The sequence below is a fragment of the Odocoileus virginianus genome, chromosome 1, assembly GCF_023699985.2.
Source record: "Odocoileus virginianus isolate 20LAN1187 ecotype Illinois chromosome 1, Ovbor_1.2, whole genome shotgun sequence".
In the NCBI taxonomy this organism is placed as follows: domain Eukaryota; kingdom Metazoa; phylum Chordata; class Mammalia; order Artiodactyla; family Cervidae; genus Odocoileus; species Odocoileus virginianus.
The window spans coordinates 11085040-11098381 of record NC_069674.1 but is presented as its reverse complement, the minus strand read 5'-3'; the positions used below and the strand labels follow the sequence as shown (position 1 = coordinate 11098381).

General features: G+C 37.8%; 1 protein-coding gene across 3 annotated transcripts in view; it reads right to left on the bottom strand.

Moving 5' to 3' along the window:
* TPK1 (thiamin pyrophosphokinase 1) overlaps positions 1 to 13342 on the bottom strand; it is a 366723-nt gene that overhangs the window by 202532 nt on the left and 150849 nt on the right. The window lies entirely within an intron of this gene.

Genomic DNA, 13342 nt, shown 5'->3' with positions numbered 1-13342 from the left:
AAATATTCTGCTCTTCATATACCAACCATAAAAACTAGATCTGGCTTTTTACTCCATTAATTGCTTTGATTCAAAATCCTAGTCTAACTTCTTTATGTCTTCTCAAGATGGCCAAATTATTACAGAAATAAATAGGTTCCTAGAGACCGAATATTACTGCTGGCTGTTATATGTCAAAAGAGGTGAAGCCCAGAACCTAGAGACATCCCTGGGTCACAGAAGACAAGACACAGGGAGACATCTCTCTGCTGGAGAGACTTCACTGATATGAAACTGGGCTGGGGTTAAGATTCAGGCCCATAAAACGTCCCCAGAGAGCCTTGCAAGAGAAGCACTGCTGTCACCCCCTACTTAACAGCTGAGGGAAATCTCATTTTCTCGTCTTTCAGATATGAATATGCAGCTATTCGCACAGGACCACTGATCTGTAGCTGCATGAGTCAAGGGTCTATAAAAACGAGAGCACAGAACTCCGACTCAGAACACCCCGTGTTCTGAGGATACACATTCAGGATAATATTCATAAAGAGGAGCATTTAAAAACCCACCCTGTTCTTTTGTAAGATGATTTTAAGTTCTTAACCCAACTGATGTGCTGCAGTCCATGGGGTCACAAAGAGTTACAAACAACTTAGTGACTGAATAACAACTACCCAACTGGAACTGTTAATTCTTAGGTTAACTCCGTCCATGTTGGACCAACTCTTCTTTGAGCTATTCATCTTCTTAGGACTAAATAGTTAAGATGAAGTCCTTCCATAGAGTTCTGTACCACATCCACTGCATAGCTTTGTCTTTTCACTAAACATTAATACTTACTTATTACAAGTTTCAATCAATTGATTTCAGAAATGTTCACTGAACATCACACCATGTGCAGAAGCAACAGTTCACTCAGAATAAGGTAAAATTGGGAAGTAAAATATCTAGGTTTTTAAATTACCTTGCCTGGTTTGAACATTTTCCTACAAACTTTTCTCCTCAAAATGTCCCTGCCATAGATAGCTATGATTTTCAATTTCATTTTATACCTACTTAGATAACTCCCTTTCTGATATCTTACTTAGGACTAAAAAAAATAGACTGCTAATTTGTATCACTTCTTTTTCCTGTTGCAAAATTTTATTCATTTTCAAAGTTTCTTCCAAATGCCTCCACCTACCACTATTTAACTATGAAAGTGTTAGTTGATCAGTCATGTACAACTCTTTGCAACCCAAAGGGCCACAGACCACCAGGCTCCTCTGTCCATGGAATTCTCCAGGCCAGAATACTGGAGTGGGTAGCCATTCCCTTCTCCAGGGGATCTTCCTGGCCCAGGAATCGAACCCACAACTCCTGCATTGCAGGCGGATTCTTTACCTCTGAGCCAACAAGGAAGCCCCTGTTCAACCATACACAAACTAAAACATATGGTCACAGCCCATTCATACTGCTATGGTCTGAATGTGTGTGCCCCCTCCAACTAATATGCTGAAACCCTAACACCTAAATGATGTTCTCAGGAGGTGATTAGTTTAAAACGGTGGCGCTCCCATGAACAGATGAGTGCCCTTAGAAGAGAAACCCCAGAAAGCTCTCTTTCCCTCCCCATCATCTCAGGACACAGCAGGAAGAAAGCCGGTTACAAAACAGGGAGCAGACCTCCCCAGGAAATGACTCTGCCGGCACTCTGACCTTGAACTTCCCACCCTCCAGAACTGGGAGAAGTGTTTGTTATTTATAAGCCATCCAGTCTATGGTAATCTGTTAGAACAATTTAAAAGTTTTGAGATATTGCTGGAAAAGATAAAGGGAACCAGCCCTCCAATACCACCACTGCCCTTTTAAAGAACCGAAATCTAAGAAGTAAATTTGGCCATTACTTCACCATGTAGAGAAGCCATTTAAACTTAGGGCTCTGGTTCTGCGCAGTCCAAATCATGCAACTTTCTAATAAGGCTGACTCTATGTTCCTCTACAAAGTTTAGCCCCTCAGATATCTAGAATTAATTTGACAGTTTCCAAATACTATATTTTTTGACAGTAAATAAAAATTAAAAATAAAGGCTAACAAATGTAGTCAGCTGAACATCTATCCCCTTAGGATGCATCATCTTAAAGAGTATTAGATCTTTTTCTTATTCTATGATTAATGAACGAAAGCAATTATGCAAATTCACTTATATAATCCTGCAAAAAAAAAGAAGAAAAGGAAGAGGGTCAGGGGAAAAAAGGTAGGGGCAAAAAGAGAAATGTGAAGAATCAGGGGAAAGGAGGGAAGGAGTGGAGAAGGGGAGGTGGGGAGAAAATAGTAAAAAGGGAAGAGAAAGGCCAGAAAAGGAACGAAAGGGAAAGAGACCAGTGGAAAAGCACCAGGAAAGACAATTTCAACATAAACTTACTAGGATGTCCACTCCCTAATTCTTAGCTTGTCCACAATACTTAACTTTTCTGAGCTCCATTTCACCGTATGTAAAATGAGGATAATTCGGAGTGCTTGTGAGGATTAAGAGCTAATATATGTAAAGCACTTAGAAAATGCCTGGCACACAGTAAGCAGGATTTAAGCCATTCAGTTAAAATAAAATGTATTACTAGAGAAGCGAACTCACTTGCTTGAGGTTAGAAGGCTAACAAGAGCGAGAACCAAATTTCACACCAGGCGGCACCGTCTTTGTTCTCTAACAGCCAAGTCTACAGCTCTCCAGACACATGCATTTACGAAATGGAATAAGACTTTCTTATTGAGAAAGTTCTCTACATAACTGCATTATCCTCCTGCTGGTTTTATTAATCAGTATTAATTTGGCCAACCTGTATAGAAGTAGCACTGAGACAGAAGAAAAGAAGGATTTGTGCTCCTGGCAATAGAAAGGATAGAATCTTCATTAAAGAAATATATTAGGAGGAGAAATTTTGAAAATAGTGTTAAAAAAGAAGATGGCTCCAGATACAAGAAAAAAAAAAAAATGGTACCCAGTCTAAAGGCACAGGAATTGATCATTCAAAGATCTGAGCTAATATTCTCTGCAAAACTGCCTAACTTAATAAATAGCTAAGGAAAAAACCCAAGGGTGATCTAAAAAACAGTAAGTGAAATGGTATCGCATTTTGACTGTGTTTATAGATGCCGTAAGTTCAACTGTTTTACTAAGTCTCTAAGAAAAGTATGAAAAGTATTTAAATATGGATGATCCCTGATTTATAATGGTTCAACTTAAGACTTTTTGACTTTACAGTGGTGTGAAAGTAATAAGCATTTAGTAGGAATGCGACCTTAAGTTTTGAATTTTAATCTCTTCCCAAGCTAGTGATATGAGGTACAATACATACTCCGTCAGAGAAGCTGGGCAGATCCCAGGCAGATCCCACAAGATCGCAACGGTTACCGACACAATCAAATTCATCCTGTTTTTCACTTTCAGTACAGGACTCAATAAATTACGTGAGACATTCAACACTTTATAATAAAATAGGCGTGTTAGATGATTTTGCCCAACTCTAGGTTAATGTAAGTGTTCTCCTCCTTTCTGAGTTGAAGGATTACCTTGCCTGGCAAAGGAAAAACTTCCTTACTACACTTCCACTAGAATATGCAATTTTACTCTTCCCCAAATCCTGGCCCTTATTTGAAATCTGTCCTACTTGCACATCCAACCGGAGCTGCATGGTAATGAAGCAGCAGGGGGAGTGCCCAGCTACTCCATACCATAAGCTATCAATCCCTAGGCATGCTCTATTTAGGCTTCGAGGTTTGTGGTTTATTTTAATGAATAGAGAAGCGGTAAAGAGAGGCACAATTATGAAATCATATGAGACTTCTTGAAAGTACATTTCATTCTAGGCAGTAAACATACAAACAAATGAATATTCAACTCTGTAACTGAGCACTCTAACTCAAAATACACAATGTAAATTTGATGGATCAGCCCATGACAGGGGAATTAATCTCTCACTGTAACCACTTAGAGAATCAGAAAAAATATGTGAAACAATGGTGTTCAGACAGTGGAAAGCAGGCAGCTCAGGACAGTGAGTGCTGAAAAATGGGGAACAAATAAGATGAGCCCTCTCATTCCTCAGCTTTCTTCCTGGAGGCAGTTTCTAGCTTAGAGCACAAGGAGGAAAACTCAGATCCGCAGCCTCCCTAACTAGAGGAGACCGAGATTAATTTTAAGGAAGGCTGAAGCACTAGAAAAGTTAGAAAATGGAACCATGGGGAGAAGATAGCTCCAAAAAGCTTCATTCCTGGTGAAAATGTTATGAAGACTCCTGAAATGACAATAAATGATTTTTATCAACTAAGTTTATCAACATAAACTTAGTTGATAAAATAGTGGCAGGATTTGAGAGGACCGATTCCAATTTTGCAAGATGCTCTCAGTCAATTCAGTCGCTCAGTCATGTCCTACTCTCTGCGACCCCATGGACTACAGCACGCCAGGCCTCCCTGTCCATCACCAACTCCTGGAGCTTGCTCAAATTCAAGTCCGAGTCGGTGATGCCATCCAACCATCTCATCCTCTGTCGTCCCCTTCTCCTCCTGCCCTCAATCTTTCCCAGCATCAGGGTCTTTTCAAATGAGACAGCTCTTCACATCAGGTGGCCAAAGTATTGGAGTTTCAGCTTCAGCATCAGTCCTTCCAATGAATATTCAGGACTGATTTCCTCTAGGATGGACTGGCTGGATCTCCTTGCAGTCCAAGGGACTCTCAAGAGTCTTCTCCAACACCACAGTTTAAAAGCATCAATTCTTCAGCACTCAGCTTTCTTTACAGTCCAACTCTCACATCGACACATGATTACTGGAAAAACCATAGCTTTGCCTAGATGGACCTTTGTCGGCAAAGTAATGTCTCTGCTTTTTAATATGCTGTATAGGTTGGTCATAGTTTTTCTTCCAAGGAGCAAGCGTCCTTTAATTTCATGGCTGCAGTCACCATCTGCAGTGATTCTGGAGCCCCCCAAAATAGTTTCTCACTGTTTCCATTGTTACCCCATCTATTTAAGAGCATCTATAAGCAAGATGCTCTACTGTGGTAAGACACTGTCAAATAGCATTGCATGTTATGAAGAAATTGTTCAAGAAAGGAAGAGTCCATTGATGTGGCAAACTTCATGGTTATCTCATTTTAGGAAATGGCCACAGCCACGCCAACCTCCAGCAACCATCATGCTCATTAATCAACAGTCATCATCACTGAGGCAAGACCCCTCCACAAGCAAAAAGACTGAGTCACTGATGGCTTAGATGATGGCCAGCAATTCTTACCAAAAATATATATATATTATTTAAGGTATATATATTGCATTTTAGGAGCTTCATTGGTGGCTCAGTGGTAAAGAATCTACCTACAATATAGGAGACCCAAGTTCGATCCATGGATTAGGAAAATCCCCTGGGGAATGGAATGGCTACGCACTCCAGTATTCTTGCCTGGAGAATTCCATGGACAGAGGAGTCTGGTGGGTTATAGTCCGTGGGGTCGCAAAGAGTCAGACATGACTGAGCGACCAACACACACACATTGTATTTTAAGAGTAATGCTACTGCACACTTAACAGGCTGCATACAGTAACTACATATAGACTACATGCATAACTTTCATGTGCACTGGGAAATCAAGAAATCCTTGTGACTTGCTTTATTACAATATTTGCTTTATTGTAATGGTCTGGAACCTAAATTATGTATCTCTGAGGTATGCCTGTGTTTATAGTAGGTATGTACATTCCTTCTCAACTGCACATGGAATATTCTTCACAATGGACCATATTCTAGGCCACAGTCCAAAATATTTTTTTGTTTTCTTAAGGACCCAGTCAGCATTTTAGCTTCTGTGGGCTCTAATGTCTGTATCACAACTATTTAACTCCGTCGTGATAACAAGAAAGTGGCTGTAGAAAATAGGCAAACAGTAATACGGCACTGCTATGTTCCAATAAAGTGTCACTTATAGGCAGGTGGCCTGCAGCCTATAGTCTGCCAGCTCCTGTTCTAGGCCAAAAGTAAGACGCAACAGATTTAATGGGATTGAAATCATACAAAGTATATTATACATGTACTAAATACATATATCATACAAAGTATATATATGACACATAATATTCTCTTTTCTCACTTGCTCAAAGTCATCAATTATAAATCAGTACTTCCTGGAATGAAGTATGACCACAAAGAGAATAAACTATTTGAGACTCTAAAACCTCCATCTATATATACAGAATAAAATTGCTATTAAATAAATTCAATCATATGCCATTGGAGTAGGCTATGGATTTCAATTTTTCTAGATATATTTTATCCTACTTATTATTCACACTAACAAACTGCCCCACTAAATTACATAAGTTTGAATTATATTTAATACTTATTTATATATACATAATGCAAATATAACCAATTCAATTTTATAATATTTTATAGCTCAGGCACACCTCAAATACTGAAACATATATATTTTAGAAATTAATTTTCTCACTGACAAATGTATAACTTCAAGTGTGAATCAGGACCCAAAATGTTACAGATATTATTCTTTAAAATAACATTTAACAGCAACCTTATAAAACACATATTTAATAAAAAAGCATAAAGTTTAGTATAACATTTGGTAATAAGACATTACTACAATTATATCAAGTATATATTAGAATGTCACTTCAGAAACCATTTCACTGACTCCCCAGTGCCGGCAGTTTTGTGTTGTACATGCATGCAGATGGTGAAAATGTGATGTCAGGGGCTTTCATGACACATGGGAATGCATTTCCTCCACACAGAAAGATGAATTGGGTCTGCCTCTGTGGCTCTGCAAGATTTTCAAAGCTCAGAAAACTACATAACCCGTCCATAGTTTCAGGAATGAGATTATTTCCATTCCACAGAACCAGTTTACATGTTTAATTAATGACCTGTCTAGTTGGTGCCAAAGAAGGATGAGATATAAAACAATAAATAAATAAATTCAACAGCAAAATCTAAGGTAAAAAGGTTTTAGAAGGGAAGTAGTTTTAAAATTTAATACCAACCCTATGCCCAAAATGTACTGCTTCCTTTGCTATAGAAAGAGTTGAAGATGAAAACACTAAGAAATAAGGACCACAGAAGTAAAATTTACACAATATTTACACTAAAAACATGAGAACCAAAGAATATGCATACAATGAATCACATAAAACACATCATCAAAGATAATAAACAAGTTATTAAAATAAAGTTTTATATATTGCATACAATCTGGCAAGCTTTCTCTAAGGTGAATAATGTGTCAAGACCTAAATAAGAGACTTTGTAAAAAGATGGTTTATTCTACTATATCATATTTATACAGTGAGTTTCCAGAAAACAAAATTTATAATATAAACTACACTTAAGCACACAGCCTCTTGTCATTTAATTCACTCTCATCATTCCTGCAAGATACTACTCTTAAAAGACTCATTATCAAAATTTAGGACGGAAATGAGGTTTGGGGATAAGAGATAAAGAGACTGGGTCACCGTTTAGGCAGGGCTAATTGCTGCTCAATTATACACATGGCAAGAACAGTGATTCAGTGTGGAATTCTCTAACAAGGCACCACATTTGAGGAACATCCATTCCATTAAGACTGACTAGTCATTAAGCCATCTGTAAAAATGGTTCAGTCCATCTTTTGAAATATTTCTGTCAACATTCTCCAAAAACAGAAAACCATTTTAATTCTGAAAGACTAAAAGCAAGATTTAAGCCTCAGAAATTTGGTTTCACCTTTTTTCTAACTGGAGGACAGCTACTTTACAATACTGGGATGGCTTCTGCCATACATCAACAGGAAATGGCCATAGGCATCCCTGTGTCCCTCCCTCCTGAACCCCCTCCCACTCTCCTTCCTACCCTATCCTTCCAGGTTGTCAGAGAGCACCAGCTGTGGGTCCCTGAATCATACATCAAATTCCCACTGGCTATCTATTTTACACTTAGTAATGTATATGTTTCAACGTTATTCTCTCAAATCATCCCACCCTCTCCTTCTCCCACTGAGTCCAAAAGCCGGTTCTTTATGTCTGTGTCTCCTTTGCTGCCCTGCACATAGGATTATTGGTACCATCTTTCTAGATTTCATATATATATGCATTAATATGATATCTGTCTTTCTCTTTCTGACTTACTCTGTATAGTAGGCTCTAGGTTCATCAGTTAATTAGAATTGATTTAAACACATTCCTTTTTATAGATGAGTAATATTCCATTGTGTATATGTACCACAACTTCCTTATCCATTCTTAATACTCCCCATTAAGACAAAATAATAAGAACTAGATATTTAGACAATTGAAGTTTGAGACTACAGAATACTTCAGTGACCAAGCTCAGCTGTAAGTCGTAAATGCAGAGAGAGTGCTGAGGAGAGGTTAGAGGTAAAATGATACACTTGTGAGTCTCCGACACATGAGATACTTAATTCAACTTGTCAAAGGCTCATTATCTACAATGTGTGCCACACTGCAGACACCAAAGTTAACACAGATCCAAACTGCCTAAAGTCTAAATCTGGATACGACAGAAGACACTCACTGGCATTACAAATCAAGCACAGAATACTCCAGAAGAACACAGATGTGCCAGACTAGGGGAAGCTGGCCAGTTGGAGAAAGGGAAGTGGAGACTTGGTAACAGCTGATCCTGCAGGAAAAGCTATAAATGAATGAGATCATCACAGGAAGATGAGAGATTAAAAAAATGCCTGCATTCAGGCAACAAAAAAAGAAGAAAAGTAGACACAGTGGTGAAAGAAAAGCTAGGATGTGGAGGAAAAGCATATGCACATACATCATGAAATCACTTCCCAGATGACAGCTGATCTTCCAGTCACATGTGGCCGATGGTGTTACAATCTCCAAAGTGCAGGAAAATGACTTCGTGCCTCTTTAAGCTCCAGAAAAGAGCACTGCACATGATGTACAATACAAGTTGTACAGGTAAATATTTCCTCCCACTCAAGGTATAAGGTCACCTTCCCCTTCTGCCCTTTCCTGTAAGTACTTCTTATCCAAAAGTGGTGAGGAGAAGAAAGGAATGAGAGAGGTTATTTGAATAGAAAGTAAGGTATGGGATTATTTTCCTAGAAGGCCGTAGTGGTGATGGTGCAGAGCAGGACCAGAAAATGCTATGTATATGGAGGGGACTCATGCTAAGCTCAACATAATGCAGAATGGAAGGTTTCATCTTGTCTTGTTTACAAACATGAAAAAGCCTCAAAGCATATATACAGGTTAATGCCAATTCTTCACCTTAACAAATATAAAAGGGTAAGCTCACTGAGAGTGAATTACTTTGTGTAATTTATTTGCTTGACTCTCTGTGATTCAGTGGAGATATAATACACAGAATTCAATAACTACAGCTAGTGATAAATGCCATGAGGGTCACTAATAGGTTGTCAGTTCCTCCCAAGTTTTCCAAAGCCAAGTATAATAAGCTGCCTAACTAACTATTCTGCTAAAATAAGTGTTTTTAATTCTTATTCTTCCTTCTTCCTCACAGCATCCTCCATAGCAGGAATTAAACCTTACGTAAGAAAATGGCAGAAGAATTTAAGACATACGCTGACCTGCTAAAGTATATGCTGCATTTACTATCCTTGCAAGTTTCTGTTTGTACGTGGCTGCTTCTATCCATCATATACGGATGTGTGAACCATTATCCTAAAAGACAGGGACAGGAAGATCTCTATGGCATTTAATAACGATTTCTGTCTTAAAAGAATCTTAAAGAATTAATAATCTGATGATAATGGCTTAGGTTTAGGTCACCTTGAAATTGTAAAATCATTAGAAAATTAATACACAATAAAATGAATATCTAAAGAATATCTAACAAAATGGCTTCCCAGGTGGCCAGTAGTAAAGAATCCACCTGCTGATACAGGAGCTGAAAGACATGTGGATTCAATCCCTGGGTCTACTTTTCTGTTCTCCTTATCACTGGTAGTGTACTTTATATTTTCATTATTTATCTGACCTTAACTCCATAAAGTTTCAAAGAAGATAGGCATTTTGTTGCCTGCTGCATCCCAAGTTCCTACAATGATCTCTTTCATGTGGAATGGCAGGATAAATCAAAATATGCTAAAATAGCAATTGAACATAATTTCCTGCATTATGCAGCAAAAAATTAACAAAGCTGGCCAGCATGGAGAGAAATGTATATGATCTTATATCATTGATTAAAGTGAAGATAAGCGCAAATTTTGGAAAGCAAACCATCAACCAGATTAAATTTTTTTTTAATACGTAACTTTTGACCTCATATATTAATTCCCAGGAATCTATTTTAAGTGCCAGCAACTCATCACTAAGTTTTACTCATCAGAGTTATAAAAAGTTATGAACAACATACATTCTTAATATATGGAGAATGGTAGATAAATAAGAATGTAACAAATAAATTTCATATTTCATGACATAATAGATTTATAATACCATGGTAATAATAGAGGTATGATATAAAAATTGTATGCATAAAAATTTTTATTACATATGGACATACACACATATATATATACACACACAACAAGAAAAACAAAAAGAAAACTGGAAACTGACAAGTGTGAATAAAAATATAGATGACTACAGGTTATTTTTATCTTTCATTTTGCATATGCCTGTAATCTCTAAGTTCATTATCATAAACTTGAATGACACCTGTAAGTGGGAGGATAAGTTAGGATTAGAGACGATGTGCCTTTAAGAAAAGCAAAAAGGAATGTATGAAGTTAAAACCAAAAAACCCAATGTAAACACTAAATAATTCAGATTTGATTCATTTAAACTAACTTGTATTGTTATTATCTGTAAATACAATTAGTTTTAAAAGCACTTGAATACAGTTTTGTTTTAAATTGAACAAATAAAGACATTTGTTCAGATTTGTGCTGTATGATTTGACTAAAATCTCTGGTTTTAGTAACTTCTGTGACCTGTATCCTAACATGATTCCATCCTATTAAAAGCATCAGAATGTGTCAGAGCAGTGCATGACCATCATTGCTTTGTCCCACCATACCAGAAGTGTGCTTGGAGAACAACTGCCACACAGAGGAAATTCACTATGAACGTCCTATTACTGGTAATAGGGATCACCAGGCTACATCATTATGTGAGAATATTCTATCTGCTGACTGATGTAATGTTAAGATGACAGAAACTACAGTTGTTTATCTTGTTCCTAGCACATGGAACTGCTCTAGTTACTAATAACCTACTACTTTACAGCCTAGCAAGAAAAAACTTGAATACACACTAGAGGCCGCTAGTGACAAATAAGTGAATTTTGCATGAAGGAAAAAACACACGATCATAGCTGTACAAAGAACACTGCATTCTAAGTTGCTGAGTTTCAGCTGCCTTTTTAAATACTATGTGTCAAGTCAGAAAACATTTTTTCCTGGTTATAAATTTGTCGGTATTTTTTAATAAAGGAATACATCTTCGGAAATTTCACATTTAAAAAAGACAAATCAAAGAAATTGTTTAAAAATTCTATGATTGTATTCTTAAGGCAAAACTGTGCTTTCAAATAATGAAACCCTTTTAAATATTACCAAAAAAAAAAAAAAAAACCTATTCTCTTACTCCCATGGACTATACAGTGAAAGGAATTCTCCAGGTCAGAATACTGGAGTGGGTAGCCTTTCCCTTCTTCTAAGGGATCTTCCCAAACCAGGAATCGAACCCAGGTCTCCTGCATTACAGGCAGATTCTTTACCAGCTAAGCCACAAGGGAAGCCCTCTCTCTTACTGATCCATCACAAGATCCAGATCAGGTGAAGAAATCCCTATATTGTACAATGTAGTTTGTCTTGGTAATATTTCATTAAGAGGAACACTTTTTTAAAACAAAGGGTATCTTAAATTACTGCCCACCCTCTGGAAAGTTATTAATCATAAGCATGGGATTTAAAAGAGTTAACAGAGGAAAAAAATGTATGCTAACCTGAAGTCAGGGGAAATGCACAGAGTCCTCTGATTAACAGATTTTTATAAAGCTAAGGAAGTGTACACCACACACTTCTAAAATTTGGGAGGAATGTTATTAAATTTCTCTAAATACATGAGAAGTATTTTTATTACATACTTATGCTGTTCGGCCGCTAAGTCGTGCCCAACTATTTGCAGTGCCATGGACTGTAGCATGACAGGCTTCCATGTCCTTCACAACATGACAGGTGACCATTTAGCTCACTGTCATTAAGAGTGGGAAGAATAAAAAATAATCTCGTAATGAGGGACTGCTGACATAACAATAAATAGCATGGGAGGTGCACTTGGAGTGGGAAGTATGAAGGAGATGGGTAGAGACCATTAGGCGGTTTACGGCCTGATGGAGCCAAAGGAAGATGCTGTGGATGGAAATGCTTGGTTTGGTGTCTCTCTGCATTTGGCTACCCCACCCAAACCTACAGAAACTAACATGTTGTGAGTATGGCTGGACCCAGCCCCCTCCAGAAACAGAATGGAGTCAGGTATCGACTCCTGCCACTTAGAGAAACAAGGGCATGGAGGCTATTCCCTTAACCACTTCTGCATGATCCATCACGTGCTCAATGACATACACAAGGATGTGTACACAATCACACACACATGTCAGGCAGTCACATAAGAGGCACCTAGTGCTGGGCTCACAGAGGTTGGCTGCAAGTCCTCTCTTGTTTGTAGAACACAAACTTTGCTGTGGATCTGTTTTCCCGTTTCCTGCTGACTTCTCAAGCCCAACTCCCCAAGCTTCCCACTCACTCTGTCACTTATGTTTACAGGGAGCTTTTTATTGTCACTGTGTAAACTGGTCAGCTTTTTCTGTTTTTTACAACCAAGAATCCACAGACACAAAAAGTTTAAATAAGTTCCTAGCAACATTAACAGAAAAGCTTTTTATCAGTTTCTAATTCTCCTTTTGAAAAAAAAAAAAAAGTATGACTTTACTGGGTCAGAAATATGCTTTCATATTTAATCCGTGATAGAGAAATACATTACATTTTTAAGGAAATCATGTCTAATCATGGTTTAATAACTATTAAGTACAGAGTGAACTAGTTACTGAGGATGAGAGAAAGCAAAGGCCAGACAGTAAGCATTCACTGGCTGGTTACAGACTGGTGGAACATGCAAACAGGTGATTTCAATGTGTTTTGGTAAATACTCTGATAAGATAAGGGAAGCAATGGATAAAAGACCATCCAGGAAGAACACTCAGCTGATGAATGGAGTAAAAAAGACTTCGGATAGACGTAAGGAATCTTCCTGCAATGCAGAAGACCTGGGATTGATCCCTGGGTTAGGAAGTTCCCTTGGGGAAGGGAATAGCTATCCTCTCCAG